Source organism: Triticum aestivum, chromosome 1A, assembly GCF_018294505.1.
Source record: "Triticum aestivum cultivar Chinese Spring chromosome 1A, IWGSC CS RefSeq v2.1, whole genome shotgun sequence".
In the NCBI taxonomy this organism is placed as follows: Eukaryota; Viridiplantae; Streptophyta; class Magnoliopsida; order Poales; family Poaceae; genus Triticum; species Triticum aestivum.
In genome coordinates, this window is record NC_057794.1 from 11,611,222 (window position 1) to 11,629,883 (window position 18,662).

General features: G+C 49.5%; 1 pseudogene; it reads right to left on the reverse strand.

The window, feature by feature from the left end:
- Positions 1-5,307: 5,307 nt before the first annotated feature.
- On the reverse strand, positions 5,308-6,854 carry LOC123038198 (cytochrome P450 93G1-like; annotated as a pseudogene).
- Positions 6,855-18,662: the final 11,808 nt, after the last annotated feature.

The window sequence follows — 18,662 nt, forward strand, 5'->3', positions numbered from 1 at the left end:
CACGGCACACAACAGACACACCCAAAGCAAGATACAAAAGTGCCGGGAACCAGCACACCCCCTCAACGACTACCAAGCAAATTACAAGATGAGCAAAGAAAATCCGTTTAAGTCGACGAAGACCACCACCAAGATGAGCGATCCACCGGGAAGAGGTGAGACGGACAACAACGGAGCGAGGATTCCAAGACTATGCCTTCGACAAGGGCATGACCACGGATAGGCGCCACCGTCCGATTTGAAGATCATGTTTTGACCTGGAACAACACAAAAGGAGTAGGAACACCCCGACGGAGCCTACAAGAGGAGCACGGCGTCCACGAACGCCGCCACCGTCGACCAGTATACCGACTGGGCAGGTGATGTACCCCAGTGCTCTTATCCCTCCGTCGTACCATCGCTCCGCCAACCACCCGCAGCCATGCCGCCCAGGAAGCCATGGCTTCCCGCCCGCACACGAGCCGCGCGCGCAATCTGCCCACGACCAACATGCCTCGCACCGCTATGGCCACCGCCCTAAATCCAGACGTCCCCGAGATCAACCAAAGGCCTCGGCTTTGGCCCGACCGGAAGTCGCCAGCAGACGGAGCCGGCCACGACCGCCCAGCCCACACCCGGCCGATCAAAGGGGGATGAGGAGGAGCAGATGCATCCACGGCCGGTGACCCCCACCAACGATGGGTGGTTCAACCACAGTCAGAAGCTCCCATCCCTCAATCCAAACCTCCCCACCGGACACCTATGTAGCCCCACCGAGGCCGCCGGCTCAGAAACATGCGAAGCCACTAGCAGCCGCCCACCCACCTACGAGAGATCTAGGAGGACCGCCACATGTAGCCAAGAATCTCACCGGAGATGCCCTCCCGCACCGCCCGTCGTTGTCCATGGGTTGGAGTCTGAAGAGCTCAACCGGAGACCAACCAGCATGCCCCGCCAAATCCTGAATCACGGAACCACCATGCCGCCAGAAAACACCCCAGGTCGCCGATGCACCGCCACAACGGGCAAAATGCGGCCCCGACCGCCCGCCACCATGACGTCGGTCCCACGCAAGCACAACACCGTTGTACGCCCCGGCCGTCCCGTGCCAGCCGAAGAGGGACTTCTGCACAGGGAGTAGAGGTCCCGCCGCCGATGCTAACCGGGCTTTGCCCGGCGGCGCAAGCCGGCGGCGGCAGGGGAGGAGGAACGGTGGGAGGAGGGGTTAGGTGGTGGCTAGGTTTTCCCCCGGTCGCTCGCGGGAGCGACACGGGATGCTGGGCGAACGAATGAAAGCCTGCTCGCGGGAGCGACACGGGGTGCTGGGCGAACGAATGAAAGCCTCATGTTCTCTACTACTGAGATTCTTGTTATCCCAAGGAACACAACTACTTTGCTATGCCTAAGGAAGAAGTCGCTGCCCCTGATGCCTGTTAGCAAGTACTACCTTCGAACTGGTTTATTGGTCTCCTTTGTAATTTGTGCCAAATTTTGACCAAATATTTAACTAATAAATTGTTGATGCATGTCAACAAAAATTATATTGTTGGATTCATATTTGAACCTAGTTTCAATTATATAATTTTTGTGACATGCATGAACATTTTGTTAGTTAAATTTATGGTCAAAATTTAGCATAAAATATAATTAGGACCAATAAATCAGGATGGAGGTAGTAATTTTAATAAAATTTGATCCTGTTGCTTCTTTAATAGTGAGTGGAACTTCCGTACTTTTTTATTATTTTTATTATTATATAGTAAAGCTCACCAAGGTTTAATGCAGAGTTTCGATCTTTTGCCAAGTTCGTTTCATCGGGAGCTTGACAAACTAATGCATGTGCCGGGTTTGATTCAATTTTGTACTCGGTACCGAGAGAAACTCGGTGAACTTCACATTTTGCCTAGTACCAGCAGAAAGGTTATTGGCGAAAGACAGAAACTCTGTAGTGCCTCAGGTTCGCTGAGTTTCTCTAGATAAATAGTCAGCAAAGACTGACCGGTGGGCCCCATGGATGAGCAGCCGAGGACGGTGGTCTGCGATTGCTGGGTTTATACTAAAAAAACTCGGCAATCATTTTATTTTCAGTAGCCACATGCAATAGTACTCGGCAAAAAACAGATAGTGGAGCCCACGGTAGACGTGGCAACAGCTACTCCACGGCTGGGCTTCCTATGCCGAGTTCGACAACTTGGCAAAGGGCAAAACTTTGGTCTCTCCTGCAAAATACAAGACGTGAGCACGTGCACGTGCGTGGGCCTCCTCTCGTACTCCGCCGCGCTGCCATGGAAAGCATGGCGACATGCATCATCGTCAGCGCCAGCTCGGCCACGGGCGTCGTTGTGAGCACCACCTCGGCCGCGGGCACCACTGATCAGCGGCGGCGCCGCCGTAGGGGCAGATATGGGCGGCCGCCCCGGGTAACCGTAGTCTGCGCCTCATATATATCTTAATTTCGTTCCTCCCACTAGCTGATTTCTTTTGCACGAGAAGACAAGCAACCTGAGAGAACTAACTAGAAAATGATTAATTTTAGGGCGACGCTAGGCGCCGGCGCACCGGCCCAACGACCGTCAGATCTATCCCTCGTTTCTTCCTCCTCACGAGTCATTTAAAAAAAAAAGCAACAGCCCGAGCGCCGTGGAGACCACGCTATACCTCGCGAGAAAAAGGCCGAGCTTGAAGCACCGCCGCGGCGCCCTCGTCGCCGGTGGGCGCCCTCGCCGGCCTTCCGTGTTTGCCCAAGAACCGCGCTCGCCATGGATGTAGCTCCGTCGCCCGCGCTCGCCGGAGATCTGCGCTCGCCATGGATGCAGCTCCGCTGGCCGCGCTCGCCATGGATGCAGCTTCGCCGTCCGCGCTCGCCATGGATGGATCCCGCCCGCGCACGCCATGGATGCAGCTCCGCCTCGCTGGCGATTGACTGGTTCCAGCAAATATAATTGGCCGTTGTAGCATTTTTCGTTGTTGGTCGTAGCAAAATGGAGACACGGTTGCAACAGAAAGGTCGCCATTGTCGCTGGTTGTAGCTCACCGTTGCAGGTAGCAAACATTTGCATTCTAAAAAAATGAACGGATGTAACAAAACCCGTTGCCGGACGTAGCAAATACCTATGACAGTTGTAACAAAAAGCCGTCGTCGTCGTCGCGGGTCGTAGCTCGACCGTGATTGATGTAGCAAAACATTATGTCGGTTGTAGCAAAAAACGATGCTAGTTGTAGCAAAACCGCCACGCCGGCTGTGTGTTGTAGCAAAACGTGATGCTAGTTGTAGCAAAAATGCTATGCCAGTTGTAGCAAAAATCTATGCCGGTTGAAGCATGTAGCAAAACTGCAGCATTTTATCATCTTCTTCCACCTCCAGCCGTCGCTGGTTGAAGCTTTCTTATTTTCATAGTGTCTAGTTGTAGCTTTCTCTCTCAATGGTTGGAGCTTTTTCCAACAACCGTTAAAGCTTTTCTATCAAAAGTTTTAGCTATTTTCTTTTTAGCAGCACTTGGTCAAGCCTTTTTGTGTCATTTCGGTTGAAGCTTTTTTAATCAAAGGTTGTAGCATTTCATGTCAACGGTTGTAGTTTTCCGGCGATGGCGCTGATCGCTTGTAGCTTTCTCTACATCCGGTTGAAGCTTTTCATCTAGGGGGATGAAGCTTTTTTTTAAACGGTTGCAACATGAGGGGGTGCGACGATTCCGCGGAAGCCTCCGGTGTCGTCCATCGCCGCCCGGGTCGTCGTCGGCGAGGCAGAAGCACGAGGCACATGGGAGTTGCAACCAACAGAAATGGGATTGGTCAAACGACCTTGCTGCATCCAATGGCGAGCGGGGCAGCAAGCGTGGCGGAGTGAGATCTACATCCATGGCCGGCGGGGAATCGATCTTCCATGGCCAACGGCGAGTTACTCACGCACTGCAGCGACGGAGGCAGGAGATGCGGGCATCGGCGCTGCGTGCTGCAACGACGGAGGCAGGAGACGAGGATGGGGCGAGATCCGCGGAGCTGGGAGACGGGGATGGGGTGGGATCTGCGGGAAGTTGAAGAAAAGCAACGATTTGGATGGCCCCGCGTCCTACGTGTCGCTTGGTGGATGGCTGAGGCGAAGCGTGCGTGGACGCGACCGGCCGAGTGGTTCGGCCGGTGCCCCGGCTCCAAACGTTTCCCTTAATTTTAGACATGGCCTGGCACTCAGTGGAAAACGGTCTAATTGCAGCCCAAATCAAATAGCTTAGGACATCTCTAACGCGGACCCTCAAATCACTCTTAAATGTCTGGATCGAGCTGTCCGGACACACTTTATCATCCAACACAATATCTTATATGTCTAGGGACGCGTCCGGTTGTCGAAAATTGCAGGCCACCATTTCCCATCCGACCAAAATCGACGCTGGTCAAAAAAACATCTATAAGCGAAGCGGCCGCCGCTGATTCATGCCGGCCAGGCCGCTCTAGAGCGGACGCGACTACAGACAACATTGACGTCGATAATAGCAACGTGACCGAACGAGCGGGCGGCGCAGCTTCAATGCCGAAACGGTGCCTAGAAGCCTATTCCAGCTCCGCATTGAAGCCGGCTTCTGTCCGGTGGCCTGGCCATGCGTATTTAAAAACGGCACCATCACCGTCCACACCACACCGCACCACTCCTCTCCTCTCACGGCACTACTACAACATTGTCCACACCACCATCGCTTCGCTCACCGCGCCGCATGCATGCCAGTAAGAATGGATGTGACCAGATGAGAGGGATTCTTACACACATTTATATTTGTTGATCGGCCAGCCACCTGCCCGCCATTCACACTGGCACGATGATTGAGAAGGCTACTTCGGCGGCTACCCGCATTGAAGCAGTGCCGATCGGCCAGATGATGGCGGACGAACGCCTGCGCTAGTTAAGTTATATTTTATGATGAGCTAAGGATACCACTGTCCTCCTAGAAGTCCAACCACATATTGGTTTGCCCTATTGTGTTTCTTGATATGTAGTCAAATAACTAGGAGAAAATTAATAATGAAAATATAAGAGTTATTAAAGAAAGAAAAAATGCAGAAAAACAATGTTACGCCAAAATGCTCTCTTGTGTCGACGCAGACATAAACAGATGTCTGTGCCCCCACTATTTTATCACATGTCCATATGAATTGAAAAAACAACACCACTGACAAAAAAGGGAAACGAACACCGGATGAACAAAAGAAAAGAGCGGACTGGTAAGGACAAAGGCTCAGATCGTGTCTGCTACCACAAGTAGACCCCCGAGAAGGAGAAGAATGTCAAGCTAAAATGTTTTGGTCCAAGGACCTTGATATATACTTCGGGGGTGCTTTGTACTACAATTGTTCTACTTCGGGGGTGCTTCCTCCATCACTGTCCAGCCCATCGGCTTCCTCCATGTCCATCATCACTGTCGGCGTTGCATGGCCGTCACCGGGAGTGATCATGGCCCAGTCGAAGCACTGCACGAGCGCGATCACAACTGCCGGCACGGACTGCAGCGCGACCACAACCGCCGGCCATGAACCGCTCCGGCCGGAATTCCAGAGGGGCGTCCCAGTGGGCCGGGTGGCGCCCAATGGACCACAGGTTGATCAACACCGCCGTGTCGGCCGGGACCGTAAACCCACCGCTCGCGGCAATCTCCATCTGCTCCGTCGATTGTCGGTGTAGGATCGGTGCCGCAGGGCGCAGGCGCAGTGTCTCCTTGTACATCGCCTGCAAGTAGGGCAGGTTCGCCACGTCGCCCTCGTCGGCTATCCTTTCACGGCCAACCACCGCGTCGATCTCCTCGCGCACTTTGCAGACGCACTCCGGGTGGTTCATCAGCTCCGCGAGCATCCACTCGATCATCACCGCCGCCGTGTCAGAGCCAGCAGTGACCACGTCCTACATCCGCATGTATGATCGATAAGAGTTAACAGCAAAAGAACAAGGAAATTAGCTGGGAAAGGTTTTATCTTACCATGACGAAGGCTTTGATCTTCTCCCTGGTGAGCTTCACCTCCCCCACCGGGTCGTCCTTCATCTTGTCCAGCATGATGTCTAGCAAGTCGTTGCTGCTCTCCAGCGGCTCTCCTTCTCCTTCACCATGCCTCCTCCTGGCCTCATGGGCCTCCTGCTTGTGCATCATCATGTCCTCGAGCAGTGCGTCAAAGCGGCAGTGGACGTTTGCGGACCGGCGGCCGAGGCCCTGCAGGTCCCAGCCGCGGCACAGTGCTGCATAGTTCTCGACGTTGAATGCGTCGACGAGCTCTGCCATAGACTTCACTAGCGCTTTTGCCTCCTCCAAGACACTCTCGGGCACGGTGTTCGCCATCATCCTCATAATGGACGTGTTGGACAGCCGGATGAGTGCGGCGGTGAGATCCATAACCTCGACCGATGACGACGTCGCATGATGGAGTACGCTCTGCAGCAGTGACACTAGTCCAGCACGACGGACGGGACGGAGCTGGTTGATGGTCCGTGCGGGCCCAAGGAGCTCGGACATGCACAACCGCTTCATGAATCGCTAGTGTGGGCCGTAGGGAGCGAAGGCGAAGCCGTCGGAGCCGTAGGCGAACTAGTGCTCCGCGGCAGTGAGCGGCCGCTCTGGAATCTTTCCCTCGTGCGTTCGGATGAGCTCGGCGGCAACGCGAGGGGAGCTGGCCACCACGCAATGGGTGGAGCCGAGCCGGATGTGGACCAGCGGGAAGGTGCGGTGCACCGGTGGACGCACCAGGTGGAGGTGCCCGATCACCGGCAGGCTCCTCGGGCTAGGCGACAATGGCGGCTTTCGCCGGCGGCATCTATTGACGGCAGCGATGAGCAGCATCACGGCGGTGAGCGAGACCGCGAGGAGGGAGGCCATTGTTGGATCGTGGATCAGCTGCAGCGCCATACCGGGCTTCATTGCGACAACTTAGTTCGGGATTACAAACACATACTGCTGCCATATGTAGGCGACTAATTAATCATCACCATCAAGATTCAACAGTTGTAAGAATCAATGCCCAATGGCGATGCACGTAGTACGTGCTTCGTGGCGCAGGTTGTACATGGCTACAAGGGATACCAACGAATCATCAATCAATGTTGCTTTTTTTTGCGGGTGAATCAATGTTGCTAAAGGCAAAAAAATTTTTTTTGAAGGATGATAAAGTCAATTCCTAGTACTCCCTCCGTTTTTATTTACTCCGCATATTAGAGTTGACTGAAGTCAAACTTTGTAAAGTGTAACCAAGTTTATAGAAAATAATATAAACATTTATCATAACAAATTTATACTATGTGAAAGTACATTCAATAATAAATCTAATGATGTCGATTTGTTATCGTATATGTTAATATTTTTGTTTATAAAATTAGTCAAAGTTTAAAAAGCTTGACTTTGATCAAAACTAATACGCGAACTAAATAAAAACGGAGGGAGTACTTCTGTAGTGTTGTTGAATCAAAAGGCATACAAGCCACCACGTTTTCCCTTTTTATTTGAGTGTCACCAGTTCACCACGTTTTATCTTGGTCGTTAAATAATTTGATCTACTGATGGGCTGGGCCTCCCAAAAATTTTCAACGAATATTAGAAAAAGGGTTCAAAACTTCATCAACCACTGAATTGGGTCGATTTGCCTTGAAGATATCAAATAAGAAAAATCCGGAATATCTTCTTTGTGATGATAATGCCAAAAAATCTCGAGTTGACGCGTCTTTATTTCTTCCTTTCCCTTATGTTGATCATTAGAGGCTTCTTGACATTTCTCTTCCCTATAATGGATTTGTTTTTTTATGCGTAATATAGAAATTATCGTTTCTGAATTCATAAAAAAAAGTTGTTCTTCTGTCCGCTCGATCGGACCGCGCCGAAGTTCTTTCAGTTCATTTTTTAGGGACTTGACCAGCGATTTTTTTGCAGGCCTGGACCGGGTGGGCCACGAGCCGGGCCGAAGGACCAGACCGTTTCGTCCACCCTGAGTCCACACCAGGGATCTCCTTCTAAAGAAGACCACCATCAATGCTCGGATGCGCCCCCGGAGAGCACCAGGGATGCTTGACGGTGAGGACGGCCGACGCGAGGAGCGGCACCTAAGGCCTCATGCTTGCTCGCAAGGATGGGACTGGTGGTACATTTTGGATGGAGGGAGCTCGTGCTTGGCTTGTCTATGTAAGTGTATGCGCCTGAGGTAAATAATCAAACTAGTCCTAGAAAAAAAAGGTTAGAAAACACTTTCGTCTGTCCTCTCATGTCGATGTCAGCACTTAACAATACTCAGCGTGGTGGCCTCCATTAACAGTCTTGGTGGTTGGTTTGTGTGGATGTGGAGACATCGGCATATCGTTTGCTCATTTACTTGCCTATGAATTACTGCTACTACACATCCTTCATCTTGGCGTTCCTTCGTCGCTTAGCCAACATATCTACCCATTCCTGCACACGCAGGCTCCTGATGGGCTGTCACGGCGGTAGCCGGTAGGCGCCATCGAGGGGCTGCACACTAGTGAAGCCTTGTCACCCTATCGAGCCAATAGGTTTTCGACTGCGCCAGCCCTCCCATCCCCACCATGTGCATCAAGGTGTTCGAGTCGATAGAAACCAACGGAGGTGTCGAGAAGTACCCGTATGTATGGCGATTTTCAGGCCTGCAAGTGGGAGAAACTGCAAGGGGTGTTGTTGGAGTTGCTCTTACCTCGACACAATGGATAGGGGGCCAACGCCCCCCTTCCTTGTGAAGATCGAAAATGTTTTTCCAGACTAATTCACAATCGCTAGACAGAACAACAACAATGGACGGTGGTCCCACCATCCGCTCTCCCGCTTCAATGGTGTGTGCCCAACTATCCAACGTAGTGGAGCTGGCGGCTGCGTTGCGATCTACAGGCAGCACTCCGCCTCCATGATGGCGAGGATGAAGAATCCGAGGCTGCCTTCAGGGTTGCGTCCAGGGCGAGGCCCATCCAAAAGGTGGCTAGGTTGAGTGTGTGCGTGAGAGCTTTGAGGCTTGTCACAACAAAATGTGTTCTATTCAAAGACGAAAATACTCATGATGAAAGAAAGACCGCCGCGTAAGATCATGTTAGTTCGCTCGGCTTGTTATTCAAAAAGGTAAAATGGTATGATTCTGGTGAAGTCTTGTCGTTCCCACGTGTAATTACTGACAGGACATGTGGTGCCCTCATTTGTGGTTTTGGTAATTGATGACGTTCTCTATGGACTAATGGTTGCATTGAGTTATATTTGAAGGATTTGTCCATAGGCTTTTCTTGAAGTTCATGTGTTGGTTTCATGGAGTTTATGAGTTGACCAAGGTGCTATTATGGAATTATCCAAAGATTGGTCATGTGAGTGTTGAGCTTATTGCAAGCATGTCTTGAATAAGAATAGTGTTTGATCATTCATGTCTACCTTTAAGACATCATCCAAATGAAGAGAGTTGGAAAGATTCAAGGTTGATCAAGACTAAGTCAAGAGTGAATTATCCAAAGACATCATCCAAGGAGATTATGAGTTGACCAAGGTGCTATCAAGGAATTATCCAAAGATTGGTCATGTGAGTGTTGAGCTTATTTCAAGCATGTCTTGAAGAAGAAGAGTGTGTGATCATTCATGTCTACCTTCAAGACATCATCCAAATGAAGAGAGTTGGAAAGATTCAAGGTTGATCAAGACTAAGTCAAGAGTGAATCAAGTTGATGAACACACAAAGCATACAAGATGTACCGAGGGATCAAGTGATCCCATGGTATGGTAAGCATTCTCCATTATGCTTTGTGTACTAACCCATGGTATTCGTGAGAGTTCTTTGTGGGGTTAGGTTGCGGTGTGCAAGTTCAACTGGAGCATCACGAAGAGATCATCCTTGAAGATTGCCATCCGTTGCGGTGTCAATGGACTTGTGAAGGTGTGCCAAAGAGTGGCTCAGCCATATTAGAGTATGGTGGAGCAAACATCTAGTCTTCATCGAGCCAACGCAATCAAGAAAGGTGGTCCAACTTGAGGGAGTCAAGATCGTCATCATCTAGCTCAAGTGGACTATGTGCAAGGCAAAGGTTTGGCCTTGATAGGTTCTCTATTTTACCAGTCTCATGGTGGTAGTTTGGAGAACGAGTTATAGGATCGATTGCCGTACTATCAAGGGGGGCTCTCAAGTAAGTAGCTTGAACGTATCATTCGTAGAGAGCTCAAACCATTGCATGTTTGCATCATCTTTCTTGGTTCTTCTTTGATTTTCTCCTAGTGATTTTTGGAGCTTATGGTCATCTTCTTGACAAGATCGAGTTCATCGAAAACGGAGTTCACATGCTTCTTCTATTGCGTTTTCGGTGTTGGAGGTTTTACCGGTCTTATTCGAGGAAGCGTTTCAACCATTTTCTTATGGGACTTTTCTCATTTGCTTCTTATTGTTATTTCTATCAAGATTGTGTTAGCCCTTGTCGCTAGCTTTCCAACAAATTTGGTTTCGTTGAATTCAGAGTCTGTTTGCTGAAGTTGTGTCAGTTTTGGTGTCCTTAAAAAGGCTGCAGCGGTACTACCGCTCATTGGAGGGGTACTACCGCTCTTGGGAGCGGTACTACCGCTTGGAGTGGTACTACCGCGGCTACTTCCGTGGCTACTTCCGCTCCGGACCAAAAACTCGTGTTAAGTCCAGTGGTGGTAGGCACATATGTATTTTTTTAGTAGCGCTCGCAAGTAGTAGTACCGCTACCCTTTGAGGTAGTACCGCTACCCCTAGCGGTAGTACCGTGACACTACTAGGGAAAACCCAAGTAGTAGCGCAAGTTTTGATGCTATCAGCAGCGCGGGTAGCCGCACTACTACTACGACGCTACAGCTAACAGTTAGTAGTAGCGCGGTCTAGACCCGCGCTATTACTATTGACTATATCAGTAGCGCTTTTCCTGAGCGCACTACTATATTAAGTAGCTGTAGCACTTTTCTGTCCCCGCGCTGCTGCTGTATTTTTCATCATTTTTGCTGCTTCCTAGCCCGTTTCAATAAACTGCAATTTCACACATACCAGATAACAATATCATTAACCAGTTCTACTAGGTATATATAGCAGTTCAACCTCACATATATAGCAGTTCAAACTCACATGCATATAGCATATATGATAAGCAGTACTAGGTAGTCTTACAGCCACACGTATATAGCAGTTCTACTAGGTATATATAGTCATACAGTCACACACACATGTAGTTCTAGATGATATCGACGACGATCATCATCCTCAAGCTTGGGTGGTGGGTGTTCCTGATAGTAACGAGGATGGCCTGTCCAACACGAAGATTCTTGCCAACGAGGAAGCTCTTCCACCCAACCGAGCTTAAGTGTGTGCGACCGCCCGTGTCCACGCAGTAAGTACAGGTGGTGACGGAGCCCCTTATGGTAAGGCATATTCTAGCTAAGCCTTCTTCATTGTAACACCCCTAGTGTCATGCTACAGTAATCCCCTGTTAATGGTGCCATGTCATCATGTTACTGTTGCTAACCTTCACTTGATCCAAATCACAATTCAAATTCAAACCCAATCTAAAGTAAAAAAATTCATTTTTGTCACACCTGAGAACTAAAATGTTCATTATGTGGGAAGTATTCTTTTGGTAATATTGGTGGTGAACCAACATTTTTGCAAAATGTCTAAATGGCCTAAAATTAGCTAAAACAGAAAGTTAAAAAAAACTAAAAGAAAAGAGGAGGTGGGAGAGAGAGAGAAGCCCCTGACCCCATCCCCCCTTTTCCCCACTGGGCCTCGACCCCGCCGGCCCAGTCGGCCATCCCACATGCCGGCCCAATCTCCCGCTCCCCTGGACTATTAGGCCGCTTCCCCCCCCCCCGTAACCCTAACCCCCCCCCCCCCGCACGAACCCCCCCCCCACTCCTCCTCGTTCCCCACTCCCCCCTCCCTCACCCGATCCTGTATGGATCTGGATCGGGGAAGATGCCCCGGCCCCGTCCAACGCCGCCGCCGCCCAAAGAACCCCCCTCCCCCTCGCCGGATGCCTTTCCTTCCTCCACTCCTCCCCCCTCTCTCTGCTGGATCCGGGCGACCCACGTCGCCCCTGACCATGCCTCCCCGACCACCGCCACGACGACCCTCGCGTCTGCCCCGACGGCAGCCGGTGCCCCCGTCGCTCGACGCCGTTCGCCGTCGCCTGCTCACCCTCGCGCCGGACTGCCCCGTCCCCGCCTCTCCATCGCCGGCCGACCCCAAGCCTCGCCGCCCCCGCTTCTCTCCATCGCTGGTGAGGCCCACGGCCTCCGCCTCCCCTTTTCCTCCCGTCGCCGCGCACTGTACCGTCCCCGCACGCGCCCCCTATCGCGCTCGTCGCGCCCAGGCGTCGTCCTACCTGTGGTCACCGTCCCGCACGTGCCCGGTGGCCGTGCTCACCGCATGCGCTGACCGCGCCGTTGCTCGCCGTCCGCCCGCGCCCCGCAGCCCCTATCCGGCCAACCGCCCTCGTCCGTGCCCAGCGCCACTCCGCCGCGCCATGCACTCCGGCGTCCGACGCCCGGTGCCCGCGCCCGCGCCCCCTGGGGCCTGCCCCCAAAACTTTGAGAAAGTTAAACGAAACGAAAAATGTATTTGTAAAAATAAATAAATAATAGTAATTAAATTAATTAATTGATTAACCTAATTAATCATGTTAATTAACCTGTTAACTACTTAATTAGTTTAAACTAATCCTGTTAGTCAAATAGGCAGACAACGACAGGGGGCCCCACCCCCTGTTGACTAGTCAAGCATTGACTAGTCAACTGGGACCCCCTGGACCCACAAGTCATCCCTTTGGTACACTTTTGTGTGCACAGATCTGGGTGCACCTAGCTTTTAACCTGTTTTTTTTGAATTAAAAGTAATTTCAGGAATTGTTTAAATCTTTGAAAATTAATATCAAATAATCCGTAGCTCGGATGAAAATACTTTGTACATGAAAGTTGCTCAGAACGACGAGACGAATCTAAACACGCAGTCCGTTCGCCCGCCACACGTCCCTAGCATAGCAAATATTGAACTTTTCCCCTCCGGTTCATCTGTCTGACAGATGTCCGGAACCGGGAAAACTTTCCCGGATGTTTTCCCTCTTCGCCAGTATCGCCTAACGCTACGTTAGATCACCTCTGCCCCGCTTATTGTCTTGTTATGCTTATGTTTGTGTGTATTTACTGTTTCTTCCCCCTCTTCTCTCCGGTAGACCCCGAGACCGATGCTGATGCCCCTGTGATCGACTACGTCGTCGACAACGACCCCTCCTTGCCAGATCAACCAGGCAAGCCCCCCCTTTGATCATCCCGATATCGCCCATTCCTTTCTCTCATGCTTGCATTAGATTTTGCTACTGTTATTGTATGCTCCTATTCTGATGCATAGCCTGCTTTTGTACCTGTTATTGCACCTTACCTGCTTATCCTAAACTGCTTAGTATAGGCTGGTTAGTGATCCATCAGTGACCCCCACCTTGTCCTTGTTGCCCCTGCTTCATCATTGAAGACCCGATCAACGGGATTGAAGACCAGGCCCCGGCACCGCACATCACTTTCCCCTTAGTTGCTCGACACTGCTGGGTTACTATCAAGTGCCGAGGGTGAGACCTCTACAGCACTTCTGATGTTAACCTGTAGTGTAGCTATTCGGTCGTGGTCATCGAGGGTGATTTCCTCCTTAACCACTTCCGATACGGCTCTGTCGTGCAACCCCTCAAGTGTGAACCTCGAGGGTGATTCCTCTACGTTCACCTTGATGATTACATTGAGTGGAACCCACCGGGGGTGATTCCTTGGGTTTTCCTCTTGATGTTTGGACACACGGATACTTGGACTTTACAACTGTTACTTGGAAAGTGATGTGGAGACGGGTTGACCTGGAAGGTGCCCGTGAGATAATTACGAGGCGTGGCCGGGCATTCTTAGCCCTTGCCGCAAGTCCTCGAGACGGGGCAACGGGGTCACCTCTTTCGTGAGTCTCTGCTTGTTACCGCGCGTTCCTAATCCACTACGATTTGGATATTTGATCCGAGGGGCCTCTGGCCTGATAGCACTAACCATCACGTGGGCATAGTATGGGCGTTCTGCGTCGTATACATCAGCCAAAGCTTAATAGACGTCAGCGACTGAGTGGCGCGCGCCGGGTTGGACTGCGCAAGCGCCTGCCTTGTTGAAGGAGGTAGCTAGGTCTGCTCACCGGCCGCGTACGCAACGTGCAGGAGTTTCCGGGGAGATGGCCCATGACCCCTGGGGGCATAGGTTTAGTCCGGCGTGCTGACCTCTCTGTTAAGTCTAGGTCGGGTTGCGGCGTATTGTTTGGCCGAGGCCGGGCATGACCCTGGAAAGTGTGTCCGGCCGGAGTTAAGCGAGCGTGGTGGGTAAGTTGGTGCACCCCTGCAGGGAAGAAAACATCTATCGATAGCCTGTCCTACGGTAACGGACACTTGGAGTTGTATCCCGATCGATACAACTAGAACTGGATACTTGTGATGAGAACTGGATGGAGATGAGGATTTGATTGTGATGATAACTGGATAGTATGGCTCTGGGATTGCTTTCTCGCAGGGAGTCGAGAAAGGATCTCTGGCCGAGGTTGATAACACTACTACCACTTTACTTTATGCTACTCTACTCCCTCTTGTTTGCTGCAAGATGGTGGTTTCGAGAAGATGCTAGTCTTCGATAGGACTAGGCCTTCTCTCTATTCTGGCATTTCTGCAGCCCAGTCCACATATGCAGCCTTCCTTTGATAATGTTGCATAAGTAGGTAGATCCTTGCTTGCGAGTACTTTGGATGAGTACTCACGGTTGCTTTGCTCCCCCTTTTCCCCCTTCTTTCTTCTTTCTGGTTGTTGCAACCAGATGGTGGAGTCCAGGAGCCAGATGCCACCTTTGACGACTGCTGCTACCCCGAGGGTGCCTACTACCACGTGACGGACGCCGACGACCAAGAGTAGTTAGGAGGCTCCCAGGCAGGAGGCCTTGCCTTTTCGATCGTAGATGCTTTTGTGCTAGCCTTCTTAAGGCAAACTTGTCTAACTCATGTCTGTACTCAGATATTGTTGCTTCCGCTGACTCTTGTGTTTTCGAGCTTATGTATTCGAGCCCCCGAGGCCCCTGGCTTGTAATATAAAGCTTGTATTATTTTATTTTGTGTCTAGAGTTGTCTTGTGATATCTTCCCGTGAGTCCTTGATCTTGATCGTACACATTTGCGTGTATGATTAGTGTACGATTGAATCGAGGGCATCACAAGTTGGTATCAGAGCCGACTGCCTGTAGGTAGCCCCCTTTCCAACTCCTTGTCCGAAGTTGAGTCTAGTCATTGAAAACTTTTACTAACATTGGCTGTGTGGCTTACGGGCCCACGTCGCCATTGGGTGGTATTAGGATATTTTATTCCTCGTCTTTACTCTGGGACTCTGTTCTCTCTTCTACTCGGGTTAAACGAATTTAATAACTCTGACATTAGGTTCTCGTACCCACTTCCTCCTGGTGAGCCCCGACCTTACCGATGATCACTTGCTTCGCCAGAAGATTCTGCGGTTACTCCTCGATGTTTCTCGAGACTCTGTGCACACTGCCTTACAGTTCCTGACCACCGGTAATCCTCGTGAATAACCTCCTTGCCATTTGTACCTTCATCCCCAGTTGCTCATGTTGATACAAGATACCCCTAGCACTCTCCGTTGTTCCGAGAATCCTTGTGCCTTCTGCTTTGCAGCTTCTTTTTGCACTAAGGATAATTCACTTAACCGGGGTCCGCTCATCCCCAGTTGTTCATATGCTTTTCAAAATACTTGGAAATACTACCCGATCTTTCGAGTATCCTCTTCAAACTATTGCTCTGCAATTAATTGTCTGCTTGCATTATGGATGCTTTCCATATGTGTAGCAATATTCATTAGTATCCTTCGACACCTTCATTTTGATCCTATTGATTCAACATGTGTGTGAAGGCACACAATCATCAGTGATCCTTCTATATCTTTTTGGCTTAGACGTCATTTTGAACATGAGCTGGTTCTCGACCAATCTATTTGTCATCAATTGTGCCCTAGGTCTATTCTACCTATCCCTCCTTGATCAGAGCGTCTACTTCTGATCCTTCGTTTAGGAAATCATAATTCCTTTGTTATCTAAGCATCGAATTATTCAGATGTTCTATAATCCGATGCCCTTGCATTCTTTCTTCCTCTGATTGAGTACCGATACTCACATCAGCTCCATTGTGGACCGGCAGGCCCATTGCCGGGTTGTTATCCGACAACATCCTTCATATGCAATAACCTTGTGAGCCTTTTCTCGGATACATAAAGCCTTTGGTAAATTGTATCCTCTCCTTTTGTCAACCATGCTCTGCTTCGAGCTTGTGTTGTTTACTTTTGAAGTTTGTGGAATAGGTTCCTAAGATGCCCCTATGGGTTGAACCTATGCCTCCCCTAATCCGTTTGAACCCGAGAGTTTTTAACGAGTCTTACTCTTCTGGTGTTTTGCCAGATAACATGTCAACACTACAACTTCATTGAACGCGAGAAGTAAATGAAAGGATATGCATCGAAGAAGTGGGAGTCGACCTTGAACTTTGTGTTCATGCCCATGGACCTGATGTGGAACTTATCATGGAAGCTTCTTGTGATAATAATAATCCCCTTGTTATAAGTTCATCTGGTAACTATGTTTGGTCCTTTGCAACTGTGGTTCTGACCATGATTGTTCCCCTTTGATTCCATTTCTCGAACAAATTAAAATACTTGTCTTCTATAGATCTTTTCATCTGTCCAACCTCTATTTCGATCTACCTCGAGTGTTGCCCCCTGTTATCTCGAGGATATTGTGTCATTGCACTACCTCTTGTGAATTCTCATTGGAATGATACTCCATCACATCATTCCTAGCCTGATCGGCTATATCATTATCGAGCTAATTTTAACTGTGCTATCCGGTCCTTCTTCTGGAGCGCAACTTCCGACGACGAGCTATGCTTACGTCAATCTTCCTCATCTTATCATTCCTCCTTGAACAACAAGCTCGAATCCGAGCTTGTGTCGTATACGTGGTTCCAATAGCCTTTGCTTCAACATTCCTTTTGCTTGATGTCGTTGCTGTTCGATGGCATCTTCATAGAGCCTCTCGACAAAGGCGTCGTGATCAGCATCAACATTTTGACTTCTGTTGAAATGACAATTGAATTCATGGTGAGAAATACCATCCTTGACCTTCAATGATTTGAATTATCATTAACAACCCCCTTATCTCCTTTCCAACACATGTTGATCATGTCTTGGTTATACCTTGGACTCCTTGCTATTCATGCAATCGTTCTTTGAGTATTTCTTGTGATCTTCAACTCCAGCCCCTACTTGCAACACCAAGTTAATGCTACCTCGAAGCATGACTGAGGTGTTCCGAATATAAACCATGAACATTGGAAGCACACTGTCGAGTGTTTCTTGATCTATTATCCAAACACCATTGTATGGGTAATATCATGATTATCCCCTCGCCCCCTTTATCTAAATGATATTTAAACTTGTTGTCATATCATGTATATCCTGCTCCACTTCCCCTTGGGAGGGATATAATCCCAACTCTTATGAGTAAACACATCTTCCCTTCCTTTGGGTTGTTGATTCGATAAACACATTTTCCTTTCCATTGGTTTGCTCAACCTTTCTTGTGATCTATATATGTTATAAGCAGAAATAATTCCCTGCTTATGGAAACACCTCGGTTTACAACTCTGTCAGTGTGACCCTGTTACTATTGCTGACGACATCCTGGTAACCCCCGATGGACGAGAACTTTGCCTATTGGTCCGCCTCGTTCAACGAGCAGGAAAATGGTTCTCTTCGTCCCTCGCCCTTGGTACCAACGTTGTTGCCAACATAACTGACAGTCTATCATCTGACATGCCTTGCTATCGGCCCCCTTTCTTCTATTAACCCACATGGTGGGCCCATAACCCACAGTTCCATAAGTTCGGAACCTGACTCTCCTGTATATCTTTGATTCTGAAATATTCTTGCATTTGGCTTCGTATCATGTCACGAGCCGCCTTTCGAGAGATGATCTATTCCCGATGCTCTGAACCCCTTTCTCACACTCTGTTCAGGTATCAATCGTTTGTCCATTCATTTGAAACTCCCTATTGTACCTTCATACTTTGCTCTCGATGTTTTAATAAGTTTCAACTCGAGGGATACTTCTGCCTCATTCCCTGAGTATTTCACCAGATACTAAAACCTATAAGGGTCAATTCTCCCAAAGTTACTTTTCTCTTCCCCACTAAAATCTCGGGACGAGATTTCTTGTAGTAGAGGAGATTTGTAACACCCCTAGTGTCATGCTACAGTAATCCCCTGTTAATGGTGCCATGTCATCATGTTACTGTTGCTAACCTTCACTTGATCCAAATCACAATTCAAATTCAAACCCAATCTAAAGTAAAAAAAATCATTTTTGTCACACCTGAAAACTAAAATGTTCATTATGTGGGAAGTATTCTTTTGGTAATATTGGTGGTGAACCAACATTTTTGCAAAATGTCTAAATGGCCTAAAATTAGCTAAAACAGAAAGTTAAAAAAAACTAAAAGAAAAGAGGAGGTGGGAGAGAGAGAGAAGCCCCTGACCCCATCCCCCATTTTCCCCACTGGGCCTCGACCCCGCCGGCCCAGTCGGCCATCCCACATGCCGGCCCAATCTCCCGCTCCCCTGGACTATTA